General features: G+C 39.9%; 1 protein-coding gene across 3 annotated transcripts in view; it reads right to left on the bottom strand.

Moving 5' to 3' along the window:
* LOC136880312 (uncharacterized) overlaps window positions 1-21547 on the bottom strand; it is a 1092102-nt gene that overhangs the window by 372925 nt on the left and 697630 nt on the right. For all 3 annotated transcript variants that reach the window (XM_068229157.1, XM_068229158.1, XM_067153292.2), the window contains one exon: window positions 1313-1389. The gene's annotated coding sequence lies outside the window, so the exon portion shown is untranslated. The remainder of the gene's footprint in view (window positions 1-1312; window positions 1390-21547) is intronic.

The raw sequence follows: 21547 nt of genomic DNA on the forward strand, positions 1-21547 counted from the left end.
ATTTTAATTCCTTAGAAATCACTCGGTCGTTTGGGTTTTCCACTAGGTACAGTTTTTACTTGCGGTCGTAATCGAACGCACAGCATTCTGGCGCGTCGAACTCCTGTTCTCCAACACGACCTCTCACGGCGCAGCCTCGTTCATAGAGCAATTCACTACACAGCTCGCCGCACTTCTTGTAATCAAGATTTACACACTTGTGTCCGTCTCGTAATTCCTCGCGGTTGACTCAGGACTGACTATACAGGCCAGCGAGAGATTTTTTTTTTTTTTTTTTTTTTTTGCTAGTTGCTTTACGTCGCACCGGCACAGATAGGTCTTATGGCGACGATGGGACAGGAAATGGCTAGGAGTGGGAACGAATCGGCCGTGGCCTTAATTAAGGTACAGCCCCAGCATTTGCCTGGTGTGAAAATGGGAAACCACGGAAAACCATTTTCAGGGCTGCCGATAGTGGGGTTCGAACCTACTATCTCCCGAATACTGCATACTGGCCGCAATTAAGCGACTGCTGCTATCGAGCTCGGTACGCGAGAGATTCTCGCAATTTCTATTTCCAAATCATTCTGGGCGACTTCTTCATTATTAATCAGCCTCTAGCTTCTAAGGAGCTTCCTTATCATGAACGTCAAAAATTCGCCAGGGCTTTTTTTTTTTTTTTTTTTGCTAGTTGCTTTTACGTCGCACCGACACAGGTAGGTCTTATGGCGACGATGGGATAGGAAAGGCCTAGGAGTTGGAAGGAAGCGGCCGTGGCCTTAATTAAGGTACAGCTCCAGCATTTGGCTGGTGTGAAAATGGGAAACCACGGAAAACCATCTTCAGGGCTGCCGACAGTGGGGTTCGAACTCACTATCTCCCGGATGCAGGCTCACAGCCGCGTGCCCCTGACCGCACGGCCAACTCGCCCGGTGGCTGTCGTTCTATTCGCCACTGGCCCCGCCAACATATCACCGCCGCGCCTGAATTGGCACCTTAAATATATCAAACACTAGGAGCAGGTAAATATGTCATGCAAACATACATTCCTACAGCACGGTAGAGTAAGGTTTATTTTCCTTTACACATGCACATAGGAAAATGAACTCAACGAAACTTCTTCTGATGGACTGTATATCAACATGTGGCTGGGAGGCGTGACCAGTCTTAAGGAAAACAATGGATAGGAAGAGCATTATCACACTCGTGGTTTCGGCATGGGGGCGACGATATGAAAGGTTTGCATTCTTCTTAGTTTTATAGGTTTTTAACAAGAGCATACATAATTGCTTTCACATGGTATCAAGATTTTTGTTATAAGATCTTTACTCACCTCAGTTATGGTGTAGCCTTCCTTCTCTAGAGTACTCCAGCGTTGCAGAGGCAAGAGGCACTTTGGTATGACAAAAGCTGAAAGTGAGAAATTCAGGAGAGAATATAATGCATGGAAGTTTCCACATAACTCATATTAATATTCATCTTTGTACAGAGCAAGGCACAAGTCGGGTACGATTACAAAGGATAAGAGAGGAGAACATCTAGTGGGATGGCTACACTTCCAAAAGAAGCACTAAACAGGTATGGAGAATAGAGCAACATGCAATGTTGCGTCTTACACAAGATGATCTCTCCCCGAATGCGCACTGAATTTGATGTGAAATCACTCGTTTTTGAGGTTGGGGTTCTCTGGCCAATATTCCATAGGACACTTTTCATGTACCTTAACGCAATACATTATTACAGTTCAAAAATATATTACATACAGGAATAGTTTATATATTATTTGCAAGTAGACGGATGAGTGCTTAGGACATAACTGCGTTAGCTGACGTAATACGCAAGACGTCATCACAAGATGGCCGCCCACTTAAGGTATGTTTCTGACGGTCAAAATACAGTAGATTTTGGGCAATGACGAGTGAGGTCTAATTTTTTGGTTTCGACGAGACCTATATGAAAACATCAGAACAATTAAAATATGTCTAATTATTTTTAAGTATTGAAAATTTTGAGACAGAAAATTGATGACATTTAGGATAATTTACGAGAGTGTCCAATTATATGACTAATAAACCGTTAAGAAATCTGTAGAAAACGTATGCAGGAGGAAACATAGCTCAATAAAGGATCGAAAAAGATCAAAAATACATCTGCGTGACGAATTACATAGTTATGGGAGCATCGTAAACTTATACTTGATCTCTTGTAAAACTGAACGATGTGAAAATATCACCTTGTTTATTATTTCTAATAACAACATACGATAGAATATTCACGTACAGTAAAACCGCTCTTAACCGAACTAAATGGGGCAGAGCCATTTCGGATCGGATAAACCATGGGAACTCTTGTTACAGCAAAAGGGACAAATATTCTACTCAAATTCCCATGCAATGTTGTTTAAATTCAAAATAGACTTTATTTAGATATGAAGTACAGCATTTAGACACACTATTTCATAAAATTCACAAAATTGAATATTTTCCTTTGAACTTTATTCTCACAACGTTTGCGGCCTGCTATATCACGCTGCCGTCTGATGAGTATTTTATCAGCTGGTGTGAATTCGCTGCTTTGTTCCACAAACGGTAAATATAAGTTCCGATAAAGGCATTCTCTTAGTCTGGATTGGAGCACGCTAACAGTTTTGTGTGGCGCAGCAGTTAAATTAGAAGTCGCAACGCAGTACAGTCTACGCACGTGTATCGTTGCTTGGGTGGATGTAGGACGCAGTGTTGCTGTTCCGGATTAGAGATCATGTGAACATTCGAGGACATTATACAGAATCTGATATATCATTGGCATTGCATTGTATTTAGAATGCAGATGCCCAGGAAATCGCGCAAGTCCTCCCATCTCAGAGCAGGAAGTTAAACACACTTATCAAAAAAAAAAAAAATTGTTGAATCACCTCGGACCAAAGAGTTTCTGACTCTTTGACAAAATACGGGAGGGAGACGTACAGGGGTACCATTTTGGCGATATTTATTGCCCAACAAAACAACAAAGGAGAGCTCTACAACAATAGAGCTCTACTTTTTCAATTTAAGTGACTGAATGTAGCACACGCCAAACCAAACCCAAAGCAAACCACATGGCATTACAGTCGTTGAAGGGTCTTGGCCTACCAAGCGACCGCTGCTCATTCCGAAGGCCTGCAGATTACGAGGTGTCGTATGGTCAGCACGACGAATCCTCTCGGCCGTTGTTATTGGCTTTCTAAACCGGGTCCGCTATGTCACCCTCAGATAGCTCCTCAGTTGTAATCATATAGGCTGAGTGGACCTCGAACCAGCACTCAGGTCTAGGTAAAAATCCCTGACTTGGCCGGGAATCGAACCCGGGGCCTCCGGCCTACCCCTACACCTACACCTACGCCAGTATCTCTAATTCCGGGTAACACGTCCTCTTGCACTGATGCATGCTAGAAATCGTTTTGGCATTCTATCCACTAGTTAATCATTATAATGTTGGTCCGAATTGCCTCACTTCTCAACAGTGATTCGGCGGACCTCGCGGAGTGGTTGGTGTGTCGTGACGTCTATAAACATCCCAGGCATATTTGATAGGGTTGATGTCCGGCGAAAACGGCGACCATTCTAGAGCGATGTCGACATCAAGGAGGAACTGTACGATGGTTGCACGCATTATCGTCCATTAAGACTGGCGATACGGTGTCCCTATGGGACGGAGGATGTCGTCCCTGTATCGTTCAGCCATGACATTGCCCTGCATGACAGAGTGTGGCGTACGCTGGACCCACATAATTCCAGGGAGCCACTACCTTGCTGCACGCGCTGGACAGTGTGTCTCAAACACGAAGCCTGGCCATACTGACTCCAAACACCTTGCGGACGATCGTCAGGAACAAGGCTTATGTGACACTCATCGGTGTGCCAATTCTGAAGAGACCATTCAGCATAATGTTGGCTCATTTGTACCATGCCCCATGATGTCTAGGTTGGAGAGTTGGGCCTCCCCATAGACGTCGAGAGTGAAATTGTGCGTAGTATAACCTGCTTCTCACATGGCAGAATTTCTTGCAAATAGCGGCAGCGAGTCATGGTGGAGAACAGTTGATCATCAATTGTAATCCAGGCTACAGGTTTAGAGCCAATCTGACTATTTGAAATAAACCTATCCCATACTTCCTATATCAGGGCAAACTTATTGGTTTTAAGTTTCTCTGACCTTGAGTATCTGATACCAAATCTCAAAATTTCTATAAAACAGTCTCAGTACATAGCATTTTTACACAATTCAAGTCCCCACTTTTCGGACCAGTGATTTCAAATCAAAGGTCATCTCACAAGTTGCTCCCCCTCCGACTAGAATATCATATACCTATAAATGCATCCAGTTCATCCATAGTCACAGACCATTACATTGCATCTGTCCTTCAGTCTCTGTTTCTATACATTTATGTATGATTTTGGGGATAAATTTATCCATGAAGAGTCTCTGTGTGCTTGTGACGCACCCATCAACAATATTTCGTTTTCTATGTGGTGCTGGACCCGACTCGTTCCCAGAGTCATCTTCACTTAGTTCCTGGAGAGAAACTATTATATCGTCCGGTCTCAAATATCTTCTATGCTCCATATTGGAAGAATCATTCGTAAAACAACCACAACAAACATATCAATAAACAAAATACAACAAACTGTTTATAATACCAGTTTTACAAGCTCCTTACTGCGAATGGCAGGATGGCAAGCTTGTTCAAACCTTGACTCACGTTAGTGGAGTGGAGAGGTGGGAGGGATTGATAAAGGTAGCAGATGGAGTGGAGTAGGGGAAGAATCTAACAGTCTGCACAACGCATAGGAAACAAATCAGAAGCAAAGTTATGGAAATGCGATGCGAGTTCTTGTAAAATCCATTTTGAATTTTAGGGGCCAAGCTGGGGCATCCAAATTTTAACGACAGCAAATAAAGTCTTAATTAATAAAAATCCATACAGTCTGAATGAAATCTAAGATAAATTGTGGCAACAGCACAGTGGTGAATTCATAAAAGTATCAAACATGACCCCTCCGTTTTTCCCTTGTCAGTGCAGAGTGAAGGAAGGACGTTCGTCCACGGCGAGTGAAGGCTTTGAAAGACCGGATGGGGTGGTCGTTTCAGCAGCTGAGCTTGGTGTATGTAGCGGCAGATTGTTGGACAGGAGACCGGGATTTCGTATGGAACGGACTGCATCTGCATAGGCGACGCTGGTAAAGATGAAGAAGATAGGAGCCAACTGGAATGGACGACGTGCAACAAGCAGCCAAGGTTAATAGACCATGGAGGTAAGATCATTCTACTGCAGGTAAATTGTCAGAGCGTACAAAATGGAGTTATTGAATTGCAGTTGTTGAATCACATTCAGTAAATATTGGCATTTATACAGAGTCAAGGCTAAACTGGAATGTGAATAGTAGGGAAGTAATTCAGGGTAATTTCGTTATACAGAGACGAGAGAAAGACTAGAATTGGGAGCATAGGTAGTTATTTAAAATGGGTTGATCAGGATCGTGAAAGTATTTAGTAGTAATGTGGAAGTCATGAACCAAGGACGTCCAAATGCATTCAAATAATAGGAGTATACACGACACCTAATGATAACTTCTCGGTACTCGACAGTCTGTGCAACAGGCAACAGTGTGTAGAAACGTCTCATGCTGGCAGGTGACTTAAATCACCAGGATGTGAACTGGTCTGGGGAGATTACAAGGATGGGCTGCAGTTAGGTCGTGGTAAACAACCTAATTAGGAATGGTGGATTTACCCAAGTAGTGGACTTTCCTACCAGAGAAAACAACACATTATACTGATAGTCAACTCAAGACCTAAGCGGTTCCTTTGGTGTTAACCAGACTTATGGTCAGTGAAGAGGCTTCCGCAGCGGTAAATATTTCCTATGTTTGTTGCTTGTTGTTGCAGTTAGGAGCTTCCCTCAGTTTGGCTAGGTATTCTGGTGAACTAACTTGACCAATTAAACATTTTTGCCCTGTTAAAATATGGAAAATATTTTACAAGTTGTATGTTATTCGGGTTCGTTACAAACTCTTTAAATTTCAAACATGGATAGCTGTGAATATTTATTGTTCTCGGTGGTGTATTGAACCCATAATTCTACAGTGAAAAATAATTGCAGATATTCATTTCAGCTACAAATAACATTTTTGAGAGTAGCCATGTTTTTTTTTCAAGAGTCCCGCTCCCTCCGAGGGAACAGAACTCATCGTGGCGAGCGAGCCACCCTCTCGTGAAATGCCGAGACACTTCGGTTGATATCGAGTACTGACTAATTTAGCAATTTAGGAAAAACCTTCACAACGAGAGATTTTGGTGACATGGTTAATCCAGGAATAAAGGATCGAAATTATTAATGAACATTAAACGAACACAGAATCCACAGGGTGAATTTAAATGCAGTTAAGCCTGGGGAAAGTTGGCATCCATACTGACGGATTTGCGACACGTGCCGAGATCATATCTGAAGAAAGCCCGCGAAGTTACATGTCAGAAATAAATTTATTACGCCCGTTGTAAGAATGGGAAAATATAAATATAACACCATAGTGAAATATAATCATGTCTGAATTTGTGGAAAACGTTTCAGGAAGATTGGTCCAGCGGATGCGGAATTAGAAGATTGCACCACCAAGCTTCATAGTCAGGGTAGCGTCCTCACAGAGGGTATAAAAGGAATCCCCTCCACCCACATTTACACATTCCATATGAAGGTCTGGGCGGTGAAACCCGCGTCGCTCGTCTACAAGAAAGTGCGGAATTTGTGTCTTAAAAATAACTTATGTTATATATTCATGTGGATGGTTCAAGTAGAGTATATAATTGAAGGTGATAGAAACTTTCCTGTGTTTCCGCCGACGAAAATTGTGAAGGCATAGATATTTACTTAAAATAAGTAGCTGATTTCCTTTTATTACACTGTGTGTTTGAAATTGTCAAAGGAGGTTTGGAGGCTAGTCAGAGACAGGTCTGATTCTGTTATCTTTTGAAACACCTGGCCTGTTATTAAGGTGAACGAGAACAGAGTCCCCGGAATCAGTTTGCAGTCGCCAGCAGAGAGGGAAGTTCGTTCGCCTGCTAGAAAGCGAAGAAAGTGCGTCATTGATGTTGTTAATCAATAGCGAGTGTAAAATCTGTGTATTTTTAAATAATCTATAAGAAGATGATGTATTCTGCAATCATGAATGGCTGAATCCGATGTCAGCTGGATAAAATGTAGCCAGAATCTCCAAGATGACTACATTACAGGTCTGTCTATATTTTGTATTAATGTTGTAGATAGAATCTATTTGTCCCAATAAAATTTTCCAGTGCGTGTGTCGAATTAATATTTAATAATGATCAGGCGAAAGTTTTATATTTCTGGTCGTCGTGTGGAACTCTTCAGGGCAGTAAAATTCACTTTGGGAAACTGTAAAATACGAAGTTTAAAGAATGTGTTAACATTATTTGAGATAGTGTTCAAACTGATTAAAGTTTGGAAGGTGATAACGATAATGTGGTCGTGGCGAATACAATAGTTTCGAATATCCTATGAGTTCAGAAAAAAATTAGTGAAATAATAATAATAATAATAATAATAATAATAATAATAATATTTACGTGATGATAAAATTTTTCTATGTTAAAACATGTATTTAACACAAATGTTGAGTAAGATTTGCGTTCGTTTCGAAATCCAACGAAGTCTGATAAAGTTACTGTATATTTATTCGTGGGAAGTTAATATTTGTGACACCGTGTATGTTGGTGATATAGGTGTTATTTTGTCCTTGAGGTTCGAAAGTTGTAATGAAATGAATGAAAAGATTCTTATAAAATTGTTCGTCATGGGAGATCCTTCCGCAGGTTCACCTACGGAAACCTTGTTACGACTTTTACTTCCTCTAAATAATCAAGTTTGGTCATCTTTCCAGACACATCGGAAACTGCGCGAAGCAGATCCCGCGCACCGGTCCGAAGACCTCACTAAATCATTCAATCGGTAGTAGCGACGGGCGGTGTGTACAAAGGGCAGGGACGTAATCAACGCGAGCTTATGACTCGCGCTTACTGGGAATTCCTCGTTCATGGGGAACAATTGCAAGCCCCATTCCCTAGCACGAAGGAGGTTCAACGGGTTGCCCGGTCCTTTCGGACTAGGAGGACACGCTGATTCCTTCAGTGTAGCGCGCGTGCGGTCCAGAACATCTAAGGGCATCACAGACCTGTTATTGCTCAATCTCGTGCGGCTAGAAGCCGCCTGTCCCTCTAAGAAGATGTGTTGTCGCCGGTAGCACGAACGGATACCGGATGCGACTATTTAGCAGGCTAGAGTCTCGTTCGTTATCGGAATTAACCAGACAAATCGCTCCACCAACTAAGATCAAGGTTTGAAAGGTTTTGAAACAGAAAGAAATGGATTGTGTCGGAATGATATGTTGAGAGAATAGTTGTGTAGATGTTGAAGGCATAGGAAGCCTGTATTTCATGAGTAATGCCGCCGTGATGGTAGGCGATGAAGAGGAATTTTTGAGACAGGCTATATTTGTCGATGGCGAAGAATTTTTGAGATATTTCTGAGGCAGGCTCTATATAAGATTCCGTTAGCAATCCGGAACAGCTGACTGGTTGGATGATAGATTCGAACTGAGTGCGTTGTAACGCCAATTATGAGTTCAAGTCGAGAATTTCCCCATGATAAACAATTTCTGTAGAAGATTGTAGCTCTTGGAAGTTAAGTCCAAATGATTTATGATTTATGTAAAGTCAGCATAGTGCATGTTATAGTAAGCGATCTTAAGAATAGAATGGCATTCTGAAAACACGGTTGGTGTTATTTAACTATTGTAAAAAAAAATCATTCAGTATATATTTTTTTATTACGAGACGAGATTATCATTAAATCGGATACATTGTGGAATGAGATACTGGACGTTATTAAAGTGATAGTTTGGCCGTGTAGATTCAACGAATTTCGCTTCACTGGATATTTCGTGGATAGAGATGTTTGGAACAATGAGTTGGTAGGCGATTTTTGGGCCTCACCCTAGAATTACAGTGTGGATTTTGCAATAGTAATGATTGGGTTTTGGCGATATTCACGTAAAGTTAGACGAGCGCTGAATTTATTATTATTTTTCCAAACTTCACTGTGTATGTTGAGATCGTGTTTGAGTCGTGGATTGAGTAGCCGCGCGTTATTAATTTTCATTTCACGTTTTATTGACGAGATTGGACTTTGTTGTATTTCCAGACTTGCGTTCATTCTGTGGCAAGCTTCATTTCATTGTGTGCAAGTTTCAATAAGGTTTCAAGCTAAATATCAGCAGTTATGTTTAAAGTTACGATTTCGCCTGACATTTTAGAGGATGAGTAGACATCCCAATTTCCACTCGACGATAGATTTAGGACGTTACGCGTATCATAGGAGTATACTGATGAGTAGACATCCCCATTTACGCTCTACGATAGTTGCTGCGTATGTATATAGATGTATATAGGGTGTGTAGACACTGTACCCTCGACGATAAGATTGGGGTGTCGTCTGTATATAGTCAAGTCTTAGGTTAGGTGTTTTTGCGAAGTGACTTGAACGATGGTAGTGTCTGCAGTAGTGTATGTAATGCGAAGAGTGTTAGCAAAGTAATATTGAGGCCATGTTTCGGCACAGCCCTTACTAGCCGGAAAGTGTTTACATAAGATGACGGAACCACTAGAGGCATAAACGTGAGGTTTGTCCAGCATTGGATACTGAGCTAACGGTGATTGATTATTACTGCTGTTTGCCACGCACGTACGGGTTCATTGAACTTTAGTATTATTAATTTATTTCCTGACTTAATTATTTTGTTGTCCGAGTGCTTTGATAGTGTGTGTGTAGACACTTAGCTTATTTATGTGAGATTTGAGTTACGAATGCGGTTTCGATTCGTCAGCTGTGAATATATTTTATTTTAAATTTCCGTTCTTTCATTTTATAATAGATGACTTTTGGTCTATCAATAACTTGTATTGCGACAAACATAAGTAGACGGATTTGTAATGGTAGTTATAATTTGTCGAATGGAGAGATTTCCTTAGATTGTTTTGGTATTCTTGTATTTTATATTATCACGTGGACTTGTAAGTTTAGTAAACTTAACATAACTGTTTATATGCCTTTGCTGGCTGGACCTAGTGTTTACAGTGCACTATGTCTTCTGGTATAGGCTAGAGCAATTTTGTTACTTTCATAGATCTGCCTCTGTCTTATCCTTGGCTTTAACAGTATGAAAGTGACTGAGGTATGAGCGATGCTATTAATGCCATTCCTTGTGCAGCCAGTCCCTGCTATGAATGGTGTGAAAATGTTGCTCATAGCGTCGGTTGGTGCATGCATTTCAGTGGGCTTGGCAGACTGATATGTAATAGCAACTTCTGGCTCGGTGAGGAAAGCAACGGGAAACTACCTCACTCCTCATTTCACTAGTACGCCTCATCAGTGATGCCTAGGCCATCTATGACAGCTGATGGCAGAGCTGTTGAGGATCCAACCAGCCTTAGGGCTGAAGACTGAACATACATAACCGTTTATAACCTGAAAGTTGGTTTTATAAGAATATTTTCCAAGTGTTTTACCACTTTTTCCTTTAACTTCAGTGTTTAGCATTTCTTCTAAATGCATGATGAATAAGCGTTTCCTGCATTTCGTAGTTTTGTTCCTTCAGAACGACGTAACGTAAGATCCTCTCGGATCGAGTTGTTATTGGTTCGTTCTGAACAGCTGTTTGGGTGATGCATGTTTTAGCATCGGGATTATTCCATAACTCACGAGATGACAATACATGGTGGAATTTTATTTTTAATTGTGACTGCTGCTATTAACTTGCAGTGAACACCATGCTTTCCAGTCGTCTTTCGCAACCTATCCAAAGCAACTGATAGTCAATTTGGTTCGATTAAGGGTCCGTTCGGCGGGTGTTCCCATATCCGACAGAGTATTTGACTGGTGGATAACCTTAATTAAATGTAAATCTGGAATTCTAATTGACGAAGGTCAGATTTTCCACGGATCGTGTGGATTAATTCTCAGTTATCGTTTGGATCAAAAGGTGCCCGATTTTCAGGTTTTATTTTCGTTTTTCTAGTTTTCGCTGACCACTAATTTGTGATATTTACTAATTTCCTCCTAAGAAAGTTCTTCAATAAATGTAAAAGATAATATTCACGCAATGCAATGTGACTGCGTTTAAATGTTAAATAATTAATTTTTTTATGAATGTTTTTATAAACATTCTTGCATTTTGATAATTGAATAAAAATCTTTTTTTTTTTGCTAGCTGCTTTACCTCGCACCGACACAGATAGGTCTTATGGCGACGATGGGACAGGAAAGGGCTAGGAGTGGGAAGGAAGCGGCCGTGGCCTTAATTAAGGTACAGCCCCAGCATTTGCCTGGTGTGAAAATGGGAAACCACGGAAAACCATCTTCAGGGCTGCCGACAGTGGGGTTCGAACCTACTATCTCCCGAATACTGGATACTGGCCGCGCTTAAGCGACTGGAGCTATCGAGCTCGGTGAATAAAAATCTAGCAAGCACATATTTGCTCCTCATTTCAAGTAGTTAGGCTCTCTTCTGAACCCCATCGTTTGGTCAAGATCGTGATCGAAATATACCCGCTACGCCCCAAGATTTAAGAGTTCGATATTGCTCTACTGCAGCGGCTGTGGCCGACCAACGATGGAATAGTAAGTTCAAGGTTTCAGTGTGTAGCATAATAAATAGTTATTTAACATGAGTTCGATGTTGTTGTTTGAGTCATCAGTCCATAGGCTGGTTTGATGCAGCTCTCCATGCCACCCTATCCTGTGCTAACCTTTTCATTTCTACGTAATGAGTTTGATATCTTAATGCATTGTGTACTTTTAAGCTTTGTTCGAGTTCATTCCATTGCCGTTTAGTTCGCATAATTTCTACGACCTTGTAGATGGATCCAAGAAAACTGTTGGCAATACTGGCTGCAATAGCATGCTCAGTATTCATAATGGCTGCCCGCCGTGAGCAACACGTGGGAGAAGCTGTGACGCTTGAGTCGTAAGTGAAATACTTTTAAGCTAATAAAAGCGGGGGGAGGGGGATTATTACTTTTTTTTTTGCTAGCTGTTTTACGTCGCACTGACACAGATAGGTCTTATGGCGACGATGGGATGGGAAAGGGCTAGGAGTGGGAAGAAAGCGGCCGTGGCCTTAATTAAGGTACAGCCCCAGCATTTGCCTGGTGTGAAAATGGGAAACCACGGAAAACCATCTTCAGGGCTGCCGACAGTGGGGTTCGAACCTACCATCTCCCGAATACTGGATAGTGGCTGCACTTAAGCGACTGCAGCTATCGAGCTCGGTAGGAGGGGGATTAAGTAGAAAGTCTAAACAATTTGTCATGAACGTTTACAGTAGCCTACGAGATGAGAATCCGCTGTGGACTGTGGAAAAAGTGGTGAAAAAAATGCGCAGCTGACCGGCGTTTCTACGTAAGGTGTTTACACGGCTCGCGCGGATTTTAAAGGAATTCGTACGTTTTCTTGTGGTACCATATCGTATATGCTGGCCTGTGGTTGTTTATATATGTTGTGAGGGTTTCTGACGATACGTCTCCCTAATGTCGCTGACAATTTAGTTTCAAGAAAGTGTCTGAATTATGTAAACAAGCAATCAAGGCGATAGGGAAAGTGAAACAAAACGTAACCCAACTAAGCTGCATGCCAGATTTACGTGACAGAAAACTTTTGTTCGTTTGACTATTTGTCAGTAGGCCTCTGTGTCAGCTCAGTTCCAAGTATGCACTCGCCGTAAGTAAAACAGGAAGGGCCTTAACACGGTATGGGCGTAGGATCCTTAGCGTACTCGAAATAATAATAATAATAATAATAATAATAATAATAATAATAATAATAATAATAATAATAATAATAATAATAATAATAATAATAATAATAATTTGTATTTTATTTTCGTAACTGCCCTCCATCTGTAGAAATGTTATCATGAGGGGATCATGCGTTCGGTTTTACCTTCCGAATGAAGAGACTACAATATTTACAACATTCCTAGAAACACTGTACTTTGCAATCCCACTCATAGGTGGGTTTTCAGCTTGTTGAACTGTGAGAAACTGCCACTGATAGTCGTTGCACGAAAGAGGAATTATATACTTATGTCGTCATACTTTTCGTTGTAAGTCGCCATGTGCCACATACAAATTGCATTATGAAACAAAAATAAACCTTGCTTCTCTTGCCTCGGTATTCGTGAGTAATCTTTAGGTTTTACATGGTCAATAAAGGAATAAATAGGTATGGTACGTAATCAAAGTACAACTATGAGAAAGGAAGTGATTTATTTTGATGCTACACTAGAGAATGAAGTACATGTCAGATAGGCGCACGACGATAAAAGTGACTGCAGATTGTTGCGGTCAATAATATATAACTATACAGAATAATACGAAACTCCGACGATAATAGGCTTTTACAAGCCCATGCAAACATATTAAACAAAGGAGAAACAAAATTAAAATAAATTCATGAAAATGCAGTCTCATAAGGATAAGGATATAACAAGGGCTCCGCGGTCAAGGTGAATGTGGTCGAGGCGTACAGAGAAAGCAAAAATAGAGTGATATCCTGGAGAACACTCTATGCGTGTGACGAAAACGTTACTTGACCATACTTCTATGTCTTTGTGTAAATATTTGGAAGTAGTTGTAGAAAATTTCACACCAGATGAAAAGCATAATGTAGAACTCATAACGAAATGGGGATGTGACGGTTTCCAATAAACTTGGTTTAAACAGAAGTTTGAAAATAGATCTGACAGTGATGTTAACATATTACAAAGTTCACTTGTGCCTTTGAGACTGCTAATTAATAAAACTAATGTGAAACAAATTATATTTCTGAATCCAGTGCCATCATCTATCAAGTACCGCAGGCCGATTCGAATCCAATTTATTTATAAAACTAAATCATGTCGAACGATGAAATTGAGTATGTATAACATCAAGTCAAGTAATTAACGACCGGGCGAGTTGGCCGTGCGGTTAGGGGCGCGCGGGTGTGAGCTTTCATCCGGGAGAGAGTGGGTATGAATCCTGCTGTCGGCAGCCCTGAAGATGGTTTTCCGTGGTTTCCCATTTTCACACTAGGCAAATGCTGGTGCTTTATATTAATTAACGCCACGGCCGCTTCCTTCCAACTCCTGGGCTTTTCCTATCCCATCGTCGCCATAAGACCTATCTGTGTCGGTGCGACGTAAAGCCACTAGCAAAAAAGTAATTAACGAAATCTCAAATTGAAACATTCAGTGGGAACCTACACATTCAACATATTCTGTTACCTACAATGGTCGATGCAGAACATTTGAAGGGGGAGGGGGATACATAACTGTGATGTGGATAGCTTCGTCAATATTCTGAACAGGCCTATTGCACACTTATAAAGTATGTAAGATAAACTCAGGCCCGCAGTACAACAAAAAATAGAAGCCTTAAAAAAAGCTAAGCAAAGGTTACAACTAAACACTTTATATTGAAGCATGTCCGACTCGTTGGATGAATGGTCAGTGTACTGGCCTTCGGTTCAGAGAGTCCCGGGTTCGATTCCCGGCCGGGTCGGGGATTTTAACCTTAATTGGTTAATTCCAATGGCTCGGAGGCTGGGTGCGTGTGGCGTATTTAACATTAGAAATCATCCTAGGTAGGGCCCTCATCTTCACAGACATGCAGGTCGCCTAATAGGCCGTCCACTAGAAAGAGACCTGCACCAGGCCTCTCCGGAGGCCATGAGCCATTATTATTTGTTATCGAAGCATGTGGATGGATTTCACAAAAGTTTTTAAAGAAAAACTAAAAATGGCTTAACGCGGCCATCAATTTGACTTCTAGGACTGTACAAAAATCGGGTCGATCCAAGAAAGAAATCGGGAAATTGAGTGACCGTAGCAAGCGGCGCAAAACTGAAGATTTGCGGAGCAGGTGCCTGCTGATGTGCCGAAGTTCTGAGGAGTTCTGAGAGGAACAGTGTGACAGCGGGAAGTATATCTCACCAACACGGGCTTCCAAGTTCCGAAAAGTGTGAAAAAGCGAACAATGCAGAGTCTGAGGTATTAGCAATATTTGTAGGTGATATCACAAGGACACAATGGGAAATATTACATACCTAATGCGAACAAGAACATTCTGTCCAGTAGCGTACAATAAAAATATAAAATATAGGCTGAAGAAAACTAACTAAGGTAAATATTTGCATTGGAATGCATTACCTGCAGCCATTTCAAAAAATAAATGTAACTTGCAAATTTTCAAAGTGATGGTGTTGTATTTACAAGGTGAAGCTCAATCTACTGTACGTCGTAATAATGGCGTGTAGTCTCCGGAGAGGCCTCGTGCAGGTCTTTCGAGTTGACGTCTTATAGGAGACCTGCGCATCTACGAGGATTTTATGTTCACGTACCTGTTTGTTGCCTTTTTGTTATGTAATTTACGTCTTAATTTAATTTAGCTGCTGTACTACTGTAACCAGCATATTTCCCAGTTGCAATATATCCTGGGTAGGAAGGAAGACTAACGAGAAAATCCTCAACTTGTTAATAATAAGAAGAAAGAGCTTCTAACGACCGCCAAGGAGGGAAAGCTCAGATACATCATGAGAGGTGAACGATATGAACTTCTCCAAGTCATCATCGAGGGAAAAATTAATGGAAAACGATCTGTGGGGAGAAGAAGATATTCCTGGCTTAAAGACCTGCGCCGCTGGTATGGACGAACATCCACTGAAATCATAATCGATTGGATCGCCAACCTTCGTAGAGAGACGCGGCCCTAAGAATAAAAATGTATTTGTAAGTAATAATAAGAAATCCCCAGTGCTACCTGCCCCGAAGAGCCCTTGTCCTACCAAGCGTCCGCTGTTCAGCTCCAAAGCCTGCAGATTAAGAGGTAACACGTGGTCAGCCTGACGAACGCTCACGGCCGTTATCCTTGGCTTTCTACGACGGGGTTGCCATCTGATCAATTGTAATCACGTAGATTCAGCAATGATAGCCTTCAAGCCATCCTTTTGGCATCAGTTTCTTTAACACGTATTGTGCATGCAATAGGACATCCTTACAGGACTTAAACAGAATATTTTTCAGGCAATAAAAAACGTTTATTCATTTAATAATTGGTGAAAACAGAGCATCTTCGTTGTAGTGTCTCCACTTTTGAGATTATACAGGGTGCATGAAAATTCAATACTAAAACATCTACGGATGATAAGAGGGACAAAAGTATATAATATTAGTAAAATAATTATTAGCCGGAAATTAACGAAGTATAATTTGAGGTGGTGGGAATTAAACTATGCCAATTTAGTTGTCACCTTTACAAAAGCGCATCTTCCTGCTTCAAGACACACTCTACAACGACGTTCCTTGCCTATAGAACACGTTAAAACAGGTTATCGTGTGTTACTTTAATAACGCCGTGTTGAGTGGCTCAGGCGGTTGAGGCTCTGGCCTTCTGACTCCCACTTGGCAGGTTCGATCCTGGCTTAGTCCGGGGGTATTTGAAGGTGCCCAAATACGTCAGCTTCGTTTCGGTAGATTTACTGGCACCTAACAGAACTCCTGCGGGACCAAATTCCAGCACCTCGGCGTCTCGAAAAACTGTTAAAATAGTGAGGTGTAAAGCCAATTAGATTATTCTTGTATTATACTTGATGCAGACACAAACTCTTAAATTTCTTGTGTTATGTTATAGCAATTGTATTTAATTTCACAATCGCGTCATATTTACGATATGTATTTTAAATTGGCCTAATGGCTTATAATCAATTAAAAATGCCTCAATGATTAACCAGGTATTCATATTTTTCAACCTATGATTTAGGGATTTTTTCGTGGGGGTATATTGAACTTTTAGCCGTGGGTGAGTTTCAGAACCTCTGCTGTAGAGCGAGCTCTTCGTCCGATTCAACTGGACTCTCATACACTCTCTTCCTCTGCTCTAAACGAACTAAACCTATCGCACATTGTCACAGCACACCCATTTCATTCTGACGTCATGGCTTGTCTATAAGAATATGTAATATTACTGGGTTTGAAGAATGACAGTCATAATTAATTTACACCACTACGGTACAGTTTCCGGTTTTGTCAGTCAGTACGTTTTAGACTCATTTTTGTTGACTAAAGTAAGTTTGTTTTGGTCTCTTCTATCATCCCCAAAAGTTGGAGTATTGTATGGAAAGATTCGCCAAGAGCGTTATTATATTATTATTTAATTCACATGATATATAGGACTTGCATTAGAACCGATGACTTAGATGCTTGGCCTCTTAAAACAATTATATTTTTAAAATGAAATACAAACTATGATATGTATGCAAGCATCTTCATTTGAGCCAGTTCGGTTGCCTGTATGTTACAGTCGGCGTTCCGTTTTGTTATTAGATAATAAAGAAACCAGAACTCAGCTGGGAGACCAACTGCTGTATTTCATTTAATTCTGTCGGACAAAGACCAAATGTGTCACCGAAAATAGTTTTCATGCCAGCAACACACGACAATGGACTTCTATCCCCTCATTCCCTTTCAAAATTCAGACACGTTTGAATTCGCGATCTTAACATTTGCAGTTCAACCTCTACAAATACATAACACAAGGCCTGCTGGCAATTGCTGCCCTGCCAGATGGCATATAGATACTGAAGTGCATCTGGTCAGCTTTCTTGACCGGGTCCACTGCCTCTACTATCAGTCAGCTCCTCAGTTGCTCCCACGAGGCTCAGTGAACCACGTTCCAGCCCTCAGTTCAGAATCAGTATCCCTCAGGGCTACGCCTGTATTACGGGGGCTCGCCGGCAGGCTGACACGCCACAGAAACCTTTTTAGGCTATTTGTTAGAAGGAAGGAAGGAAGGAAGGAAGGAAGGAAGGAAGGAAGGAAGGAAGGAAGGAAGGCCTTTAGGAAGATATTAAAACAGGAATGAGATGTGAAAGTTACCATTAAAGGAACAGCAGAAGGCAGAGAACAGTAACACGATAATTACAGACTTTAGAATATGAATGTATATATATCTACACCTCCGTCCCATTTCCTTCTGCGGGGTCAGAGACGAGCTGAGATGAAAATATATGGGTTGCTTTTTACGGCAGGATGCCCTTCCTGACGCCAACCTCAGTTGAGGAGACAATGAAGGTGAGATGAATGATCTTGAATAAAATGAATGAGGTGGAAGGAATCGGAAGAGACCTATGAGAAGGAACTGTTCCATCATTTCCCTGCAAGTTATGGTGTTTCACTCATTCGAAAATGTGAAACTGAATTAAAATATTCATTAAATAAAATATTTAATCGTCGGACTATGTACTCACACTAAGTGCTTACCTGATTACTTATAAATACAATTGTTGATGGGCGCCAGTTACAAACAAATGTAACGGTAATAGAATAAGAATCTTGAATATATCTAGGGTGTGAGGTAATAAGCTTACATTGACAGCATAACATATAGGTTCTGGGGAAAAGACATTGAAGTATTGTTTCCCCACTAAAATTTGAGGTTATCTAATCTACCATTGAAATAAAGCAATGAATTGTATTTAATACTGAACAAAATATATTCTTTAAATGTTGAATTTAATTAGTGAGACCTGCTGCGATAATTCAAAAGATAATATAAAGCTCTTGACATTATAACTTGAAGAAATTTTAGACATTAAATTTGAAATCCTCTTGACCGGACATTTAAAAGTTGTACAAGAAATTTATCCCTCACTAGTTCACTTACTTGTACCTTGAACACATTGAGTGTTATTACGACGTATTCCTTTGAGTTGGTATCAGCTGTAGGTATCTCAAACCTAATTTGGTGATGTATCCTTTTAGTTTCACAAACGACATATAGCATGGCTTGAAATTATATTCACACTTCACAATCAAATTCCCAAGTAATTCACTGATAACTGTTAGTCTGTATTACGTGAACTTAATGTTCGGCTGTCACCGAACTGACACAAGAACTAGACCGAACAGGTATACGAAACACACTCCGAACATATAATCCATTTGGTCACTGACGACTACGTATCCATGCGACTGTTTCTTCTTCATCTCACTGACTCACTGACCAACTATGGCCTCACTCTCCTTCAAATTGATTCCAACTGACTTCACGGCAAGTCTCTCCATTTAACTCCTTCCAATCAACTGAACAAACCAACTGAATTCCCGCTATAGGATACAGCCCTTTATATAGACATAAGTTGCCATACACACACCATTTATAAAAGAGTAAATGATGTAACTACCACCCAGCTCCAAAGCATTACATATAGTGATGAAATAGCCTCAGGCAAAGTAGAAACTCCCAGAAATTATCTCATAGTCAAAATTCATACAATGACAGAGCGAAGACTCGACAGTTACTGTAACAGTATTGCACACTTTGTTGCAATGTTTTAAAAGGTAGTATTACAAATAATATATCCACATCTGTTGTTAGGCAATAAGTCTCACTCAACATAATTCTTATGCTAATACACACACACACACACACACGCGCGCGCGCACGCAACACACACACACACACATGTATACACAATAAAATAACTACAACGAAGGAAGCGATAATTAATTCATACATAGCGAAATCAGATTATAGAATTGAATCACACAATAATAATAGTTACAATAATAATAAAGACATAATAATAATAATAATAATAATAATAATAATAATAATAAAAATAATAGTAAATTATTAATAATAATAATACAGATGAATGCTGGTAACGGGATTAGAACCTTTACAAAGTGAAAATGTTAAACAACAGAAAACCATTCTCAGGAACAGTATTGCACACTTTGTTGCAATGTTTTAAAAGGTAGTATTAGAAATAATATATCCTGTTATATCTGTTATTAGGCAATAAGTCTCACTCTACATAATTCTGATGCTAACACACACACACACACACACACACACACACACACACATGTATACACAATCAAATAACTACAACGAAGGAAGCGATAATTAATTCATACATAGCGAAATCAGATTATAGAATTGAATCACACAATAATAATAGTTACAATAATAATAAAGACATAATAATAATAATAATAATAATAATAATAATATTAATAATAATAATAATAATAATAGTAAATTATTAATAATAATAATACAGATGAATGCTGGTAACGGGATTAGAACCTTTACAAAGTGAAAATGTTAAACAACAGAAAACCATTCTCAGGAACAGTATTGCACACTTTGTTGCAATGTTTTAAAAGGTAGTATTAGAAATAATATATCCTGTTATATCTGTTATTAGGCAATAAGTCTCACTCTACATAATTCTGATGCTAACACACACACACACACACACACACACACACACACACACACACACACACACACACACACACACACACACACACACACACACACACACACACATGTATACACAATCAAATAACTACAACGAAGGAAGCGATAATTAATTCATACATAGCGAAATCAGATTATAGAATTGAATCACACAATAATAATAGTTACAATAATAATACCGACATAATAATAATAATAATAATAATAATAATAATAATAATAATAATAACAATAATAACAATAGTAAATTATTAATAATAATACAGATGAATTCTGGTAACGGGATTAGAACCTTTACAAAGTGAAAATGAGAAACAACAGAAAACCATTCTCAGGAAAGCCGATGGAAGGGTTCGAACCCACTCTTTAGAATATGAATGAATCATTCTAGTTTTATTTGATTATTATATTTCTTTTTCTCTGCGAACTATGTTAGTTATTTAATACAAATTGAACAATTATTCTTTCCCCTCTGTGAGATGCCGTCTTTAACCTATCTACAAACTTTTTACTTATGCTAACGGATAAAGGCCCGTGGTATAAATTAGCACACCTCATTGCTTTTCCTTATTTAAATCTCCAGCCGGACGGCTCGCGCTCATTGTGATTCCTTGAATTTCATTAACGTCACTTCAAACAGAACATGGAAAACCTAGTAAAGAAGTGAGATCACAGTAACTACATTCCATAAAACACCAACTAAAGGGAACTTTCATTTCAACTCCTCCACATTTCCAGAATGACGGCACCCACTCCTTTGTAATACAGAGCTTCGTGAATGTGAGGCGGGAATATTTTCTCGACTATTGTTCGCGACTTCCTTATCATGTTACCACCACACAGTCGTTCATATTCAGGATCCGCTTAAGTAAGCAACTGAAGAAGGGAGAAATTAATTCCATGCCCTAGAATTGTTACTCTCGTGAAGTAAGAAACATGCACCACGTTATTTTAATCTTCTTTGAAAAGTAAATCGTCTTGCACACAGCGACTTTAAATTTCTTCACTTTTTCTAACTGTATTGATGTGCTGCTTAGCCGATTTAGTAAAGATGTGCTCAATTCATAAAGTGGAACGTGGGTTTTGTTCTTTGTTAGGAAGTCGAAAAATTTAGAAACAATGTTTCCCCTTTGGAGAGGTATATTGTTCCGTG

This window comes from Anabrus simplex, chromosome 1, assembly GCF_040414725.1.
Source record: "Anabrus simplex isolate iqAnaSimp1 chromosome 1, ASM4041472v1, whole genome shotgun sequence".
NCBI classification, from domain to species: Eukaryota; Metazoa; Arthropoda; class Insecta; order Orthoptera; family Tettigoniidae; genus Anabrus; species Anabrus simplex.